Here is a 7072-nt window from a genome sequence, read left to right on the forward strand (position 1 = left end):
TCTGAGCTGTGAACCTGGAAGAGGTGTGTGGATATAGAGAGAGACAAACTACGGATTTCTTATTTAATTAAAAATGGTTTAAAATTTATCCAAAACCACGGCGAACAGAGAAAAATTCTATAGACGTAAACTCTATTTTGTTTCCATATTAAGAAATGAGAGGATGGCAGAAAATTTCACCAATATTTCCGAGTGTTAAGGTCAGCATATATCAGTTTGCGAACCACTGATTAAACCAGACTGGGTGGATCTAGTCCTGTCCCCGAACTTGAGATGTCTTCTAAGGCAGCAGGGGCCTCCAATTACTGGGTCGTGGGTCATTTTGTACTGAGCCGCGAAGAAATATATTTTATGTCTGTTCTATTGGCTATCGCAGTCTGCAGGGTATTTTTACATTTCGCATTATAGTATACGGTGCAGGCGTGGCTTTGGGGTAAGAAGTTTGCTTCTCAACTCCATGGAAGATGTCCCACTGAATGGCATCTTGGGCGAGTGTCTTCTCCTGTAGCCCTGGGTCGAGTAAAGCCTTGTGATCGAATTTGGTAGACAGAAACTGAAAGAAGCCCGTCGTGTGTGTGTGTGTGTCTTTTAAAAAAATTCTGTTTGTCTCTACACTGCTTGACAACCGATGTTAGTTTACTTGTGTCCCCGTAACTTAGCTGGCAAAGTGACCAATAGAATTGGTACCAGACTTAAAAAAAAAAAAAAAAAAAAACGGGTGGGATCTGTTCGATTAAACCCCACTTCAAGGTGGTACTGCAGCATAATTGCTGTCCAATGACTGAAACCTGCAAAAGATAAAAGATATACACACACACACATGTATGTATGTGTGTATGTGCATAATGGTCTAGTGGTTAGGGCAGTGGACACGCAGTCGTAGGATCGCTGTTTCGATTCCCATACCGGGCGTTGAGAGTATTTATTGAGTGAAAACACCTAAAGTTCGACGAGGCACTGGCTGGGGGTGGTGGCGAACCCTGCTGTACTCTCTCTCACCACAACTTTTCTCTCACTCTTTCTTCCTGTTTCTGTTGTGCCTGTATTTCAAAGGGCCAGCCTTGTTACACTCTGTGTCACACTGAATCTCCCTGAGAACTACATTAGAGATACGTGTGTCTGTGGATTGCTCAGTCACTTGCACATAAATTTCACGAGCAGACTGTTCCATTGATCGGATCAATTGGAACCCTCGTCGTCATAACTGATGGAGTGCCACAATATATATAATGCATGTAGTGAGGGCGCGTGGCTTAGTGGTAGGGCATTCGGCTCATGATCGTAGGTTGTGATCGATTCCCGGCGACGCGTTGTGTCCTTGAGCAAGACTTATTTCACGTTGCTCCAGTCCACTCAGCTGGCAAAAATGAGTTGTACTTGTATTTCAAAGGGTCAGCCTTGTCACTCTGTGTCACGCTGATTATCCCCGAGAACTACGTTAGGGTACACGTGTCTGTGGAATGCTCAGCCATTTGCACGTTAATTCACGAGCAAGCTGTTCGTTGATCGTATCAGCTGGGACCCTCGTCGTCGTAACCGGCGGAGTCTTTAGAATATATGCATGTTTTCTCTCTGTTTTTTTTTTGTTTTTCATTCTCTTGGCATTTTCTTCTTCTTAATCCTTTCTGTGGAAGAGTGTTGTCTCAAAACATAGAAGACTTTTCCATTTTTCTGCGGTAATGCTTAGCAACTTACTATTATAGTAAGTTGCTAAAATATATTTTTAACCCTTTTCATGCAAAAAGCAGATATCCACCATTCTATCTTTTGCACAGAAATGCTATGTGCACTGGGGTTGATTCATTCGACTAAACAAATTGTTCAAGGTGGTGCCCCAGCATGGCCACAGTCTAATACTGAAACAAGTGAAAGATAAAAGTTATTTGGTGCCTATATAATAATAGTGAGTTGCTAAAATATCTTTTTTAACCCTTTTCCTGCAAAAAGCAGAAAACCGCCCATCTATCTTTTGCACAGAAACGCTTATGCTTGAAACTAATTTTCTTGTTGAGATTTGTCAAATTCTTTGAGGCAGCCAAACTTGCAGAAAATAGCAATTCTATGTTGTTTTTTTTTTTGGTAGATATTTGATATAGTTTGGAATAACCATGAAATTTAATTTCACAGTTAGAGTTAATTATCATATTTCATAGTGATGAGGACATTGTGACCTCAAAGATATACCACGAGTTTGTCTTGCATTAGCAATTTTACAAGAAGATATTAATATGGAAGGATGCCAGACCCCCCCCCCCTGGCACCTGTGCAGGTGGCACATAAAAAGCACCCACTACACTCGCGGAGTGGTTGGCGTTAGGAAGGGCATCCAGCTGTAGAAACACTGCCAGATCAGACTGGAGCCTGGTGCAGCCTTCTGCCTCCCAGACCCCAGTCGAACCGTCCAACCCGTGCTAGCACGGAAAACGGACGTTAAACGATGATGATGATGATGATGATGAAGATCTCAGCACTTTTTACATATCTTATGCCCCTCTCCCTGAAATTTAAAATGGTTTGCTTGCTGGGCAAAATGGTTGCAGTCCAATGACAGACACAAGTAAAAGATAAAAGGTACATTTTAGGGAAATGGCACCGGGGTGGAATTCTGCTTCAAGCACCCATATAACCCCATATAACTCGACTTTTTTGTCGTTTGGAATTTTCAGAAAATTTCTGCAAATTTGTGTTCTACACACAGGAATTCATACAACTATGAAAAAAAAATTGTTTTTAATTTTTTGAAATTTAAAAAATAAATTTTTAATTTCTCAAATTTTCTTTTTAATTGCAGATTAAAATACAGACAGTCTGAATTTTTTCCTTAAATCCCAGCAACAAACCATTATATGCATTTTTGGGGAGAAAGATATTGAAAAACATCAATACACCAGTAACAAACAAACAGGGAGGGTATCAGGTGGTTGTGAGACGTGCTAAAGATAACAGCTAAATAACCATTAAATCACACAAAATTGTTTTTTTGTTTTTGCATAATCTTATGAACACTCGTGTGTAGAATCCAAATTTGCAAAAGGTTCCTGAAAATTCCCGAAAAATATAAAAGTTATGAAGGGTTATATGGGGTGCTTTAAGTAGAATTTCCGTTGGCACCAATTCTAAGAAAGATCTGTCATGGAACAACATTTTTGTGATATGTTTGATGTCTCCAAACAGCTGTCATCTCTGCCTTATAAGTTCTTATTCCCAGTCTCTCCCTTTACTTCACTATCCAAACCCCTTTCAACTCACCCTTCTTATACTTCTTTCCCTATATATCACCATTTCCACAGCCCACCCCAATCTCTCTCATTCTTTAAAACTTCCACTTGTTTTTTTTCTTTACTATTTTACTATTTTCTTTACTACTTTCTTTACTCTCTTTCTGTCTTATTAATGACAATCTACCTGCCTCCCTCTCTCTGTTTCTCTTATCATCTTATCTCCTATCATCTTCACCCCTATCACCACTATTTATCAGCATGGCAGGCAAAATGCTTCATGACATTTCGTCCAACTTTACATTCTGAGTTCAAATGTAGTTGGAGTTGACTTTGTCTTTCACCCTTTCAGTGTTGATTAAATAAATACCTTGGGCCACAATTTGAATCCAATATATACGGGGTGTCCCCAAAAAATGTATACACACCTTAAATAATTGTAAATTTGTTATTCTTTGTAAGCCTAGTACTTATTCTATTGTTCTCTTTTGCCGAACCACTATGTGTATACATTTTTTTGGGACACCCTGTATATATATATATATAATATATATATATATATATATATATATATATATATATATATATATATTCTCATTTCCTCCTCTTTATAATAAATTTTTATCAATTATTGGTCTTCCATACATTCGACTTTATGAAGATGGTTTTTTTGTATGTATTTTATGGAGCTGAAAATTTGATGTAATCAAAATGTTCTGTTGATCTGAGGAGCTACCCTTCTAAGTCTATATTGGTTTGAAAATGTACATTAGCACTATGAAATTTTAGCATGCATACTAGTGCAGACATATAAAATAATTTATTGTACAGTGAAATAAAAATTATTTTTACATGATGAAGTTTGCGAAATGGCCACCACCCTATGGACATCATATGATAAAGTGTTAAATAAAAATGAAGTAGTTAATGCGTCAGTTAGAGAAGCATTTGCACAAAAATATGCAGAAAAGGCACCCGTCATTTGTTAATTTGTTAACATTTGTTAACCCCTATCTTGCCCAGGATATCAATCATCTGGAAGCTGTTCAGCGACGTGCAACCAAAAGAATACCCTCCATCAGGCATTTGCCATATCCTGAACGCCTTACTTCCCTGGGCATGGACACATTGAAACTCCGACGTCTGGCAGCTGACTTGGCAGACGCCCATAAGATTATTAACCATCTTACAAACAATAACTCTGAGCACCTTTTCAAACTCCACCCATCTAACACCCGTGGACATATTTACAAAGTCAGAAAACAGCACAGCTCCCATGACTTTTGGAAACATTTTTTCACGCTGAGAGTTGCTGAAGCATGGAACAAACTGCCGACATCAGTTGTTAGTTGTCGGAGCACTGCATCCTTCAAGACTTCCATGCTTCCTGAGATTTGCCAACACTACACTTGATTTTCTCCCCTTCATCCACACGCAAGCATGTATCTGACTCATACATTGTTCGCTTTCCAGACATTTCTACATTACTGCATGTACTTTATATGCACTTTCTGACAAGTTGTGGTGCACCTGAGCACTGTATACAATTAATTTCATTATTATTATAAAGTGGTGTTGCTGGGGTTGGTAAAATAAGTACCAGTTAAGTACTAGCGGTTGAAGTAATCCACTTACTCTCTCCCCAAGCGTGCTGGCCTTGTGCCAAAATTTGAAATCATTATTACACATTAATGTATTTCGTCTGCTGTTACGTTCTGAGTTCAAATTCCGCCGAGGTCGACTTTGCCCTTCATCCTTTCGGGGTCGATAAATTAAGTAGCAGTTACGCACTGGGGGTCAATATAATCGACTTAATCCCTTTGTCTGTCCTTGTGGGCAATAAAGAAATAGGTATTTCGTCTGTTGCTATGTTCTGAGTTCAAATTCTGCCGAGGTCAACTTTGCCTTTCATCTTTTTGGGGGTCGATAAATTAAGTAGCAGTTACGCACTGGGGTCGATATAATCGACTTAATCCCTTTGTCTGTCCTTGTTTGTCCCCTCTGTGTTTAGCCCCTTGTGGGCAATAAAGAAATATATACGACAGGATTCCACTCAGTTTCCCTTTACCAAATTCACTTGGAGGGTATTGGTCAGTCCAGCAGCCATAGTAGAACACACCTGCTCAAGGTGCCACACTGTGTTAGTGAGCCTGAATCCACATGGCTGCAAAGGAAGTTTCTTAACCATACAGCAATGCCTGTGCCCAATTTTGAGGGGAGGGTGTAGTCAATTACATTAACTGTGGGACATGACTGATGCATTATTTTATGAACCTTGAAAGGACGAAAATGAAGTTGACCTTGGCAGGATTTGAACTCAGAACATAAAGAGCCGGAAGAAAGTATCTTAATAATAAGCTCGACCCAAAGAGCAGATAAGCAAGTGTTCGACCTGCTAGAACTACCAGTCAAATCACACTCAAGTCTCATTTTATCACCCTTAGGAAATGACACATTAGATAAAGTTATCCTAGATATATCCTGCTAACAAAGAAACAAAAACAAAAGAATAAACGGGATGGTCATGGCTGGAACGTTTTGACCATTGATTTACTCAATCAGGACTGACCTGGCGTAAACACAATAACAACAAAAGCAAGCTAACTAGGGGTATCAACTTCACTGGTTTCGAATCTTGTGCACAGCCCCTTGGGGTCCACACATGTAGTTAGAGGAGTCTGTGAGTTATGTTCACAATTTCTAAGGGCTTTAGTGTATAATGTAAAATTACTTAATTGCATATAATAATTAATGTGTTGTACTTTGGGAGGGTCATTATGCCGATAATAAACACATGCACTGGTTCCATTTCACTTCTTTGTTATTTGTCAGTTGGTTAACTATTTAGCCATTCACTTTATTGATTGTTTGGTTGATCATTTGGTTAATCAGTTATATTTGTTAAAGTTCCTTTGCTGCTATTCCCGACCTCTTCAATGGCATGCCCTCTTTACTTCAGGTTAACTTCTGGACCTTGAACATGTTTGATTGATTGATTAACTGAACAATTGATTTGTTATTTGGTTAATTCACCAATTGGCAAATAATAAAAGAAGTGAAATAGAACCAGTGTGTGTGTTTATTGTAGGGATAATGACCCACTCGAGATACAACAAAATAATTTTCAACACTCAAATTCACATCAAGAATCTGGCAAACCAAATACAAAAACGAAATATTTTCCTTATTCAGTTACACATATCTTTTTAGTTGAGAGGTGGTCATGGCTAGAAATACATTTGCCCATAATCTGCTGGCTCAGGACCTTGGTTGAACAACAGGACCACATTTGCTGACCCAGTCCTGATATTTGGTTCTCTTTAGCTGGTGAGAAATGTGGAATCTATTCCTTACAGAGTATTGTAAATTTAACCACTGCGATAGTATATTTGAATTTGCAAAAAAGTAAGGATCTTTTCGGTTTGAACAGCAGTTTTTTCTAGTGGGGTCATATGAAATTGTCACCCATAATTATGACCCTAGTATCGATCTATTGCATCTCAATCTATTTTAGGGTTAGGGTTAGGGGTGGGAGGAAGGGTACCTTTTTTTTTCTTCAGAAATGTAAATAAACCCAATCTGTTTTTTAAACGAGGGACATATTCATACGGCACAGAATGTTTTCACCTCAATAGACGTCATTGATTGGTTGAAATTGCAGAAATTGAAGAAAAAAAACAACAAATATCTTACAAACTATAGAATTTTCTCAGTAAAGCCAAGAGAAAAAGATGTTTTATAAACACATTCTACCAGTATACGAAGTTTAAAAGTGTTTAGTTACGTGGAAATTATTTTAAAAAACTGCCGTTCAAACCGAAAAGATCCAAAAGTAATGATAATACGAAAATATA

The sequence above is a fragment of the Octopus sinensis genome, linkage group LG23 (genome assembly GCF_006345805.1).
Source record: "Octopus sinensis linkage group LG23, ASM634580v1, whole genome shotgun sequence".
NCBI lineage: Eukaryota > Metazoa > Mollusca > Cephalopoda > Octopoda > Octopodidae > Octopus > Octopus sinensis.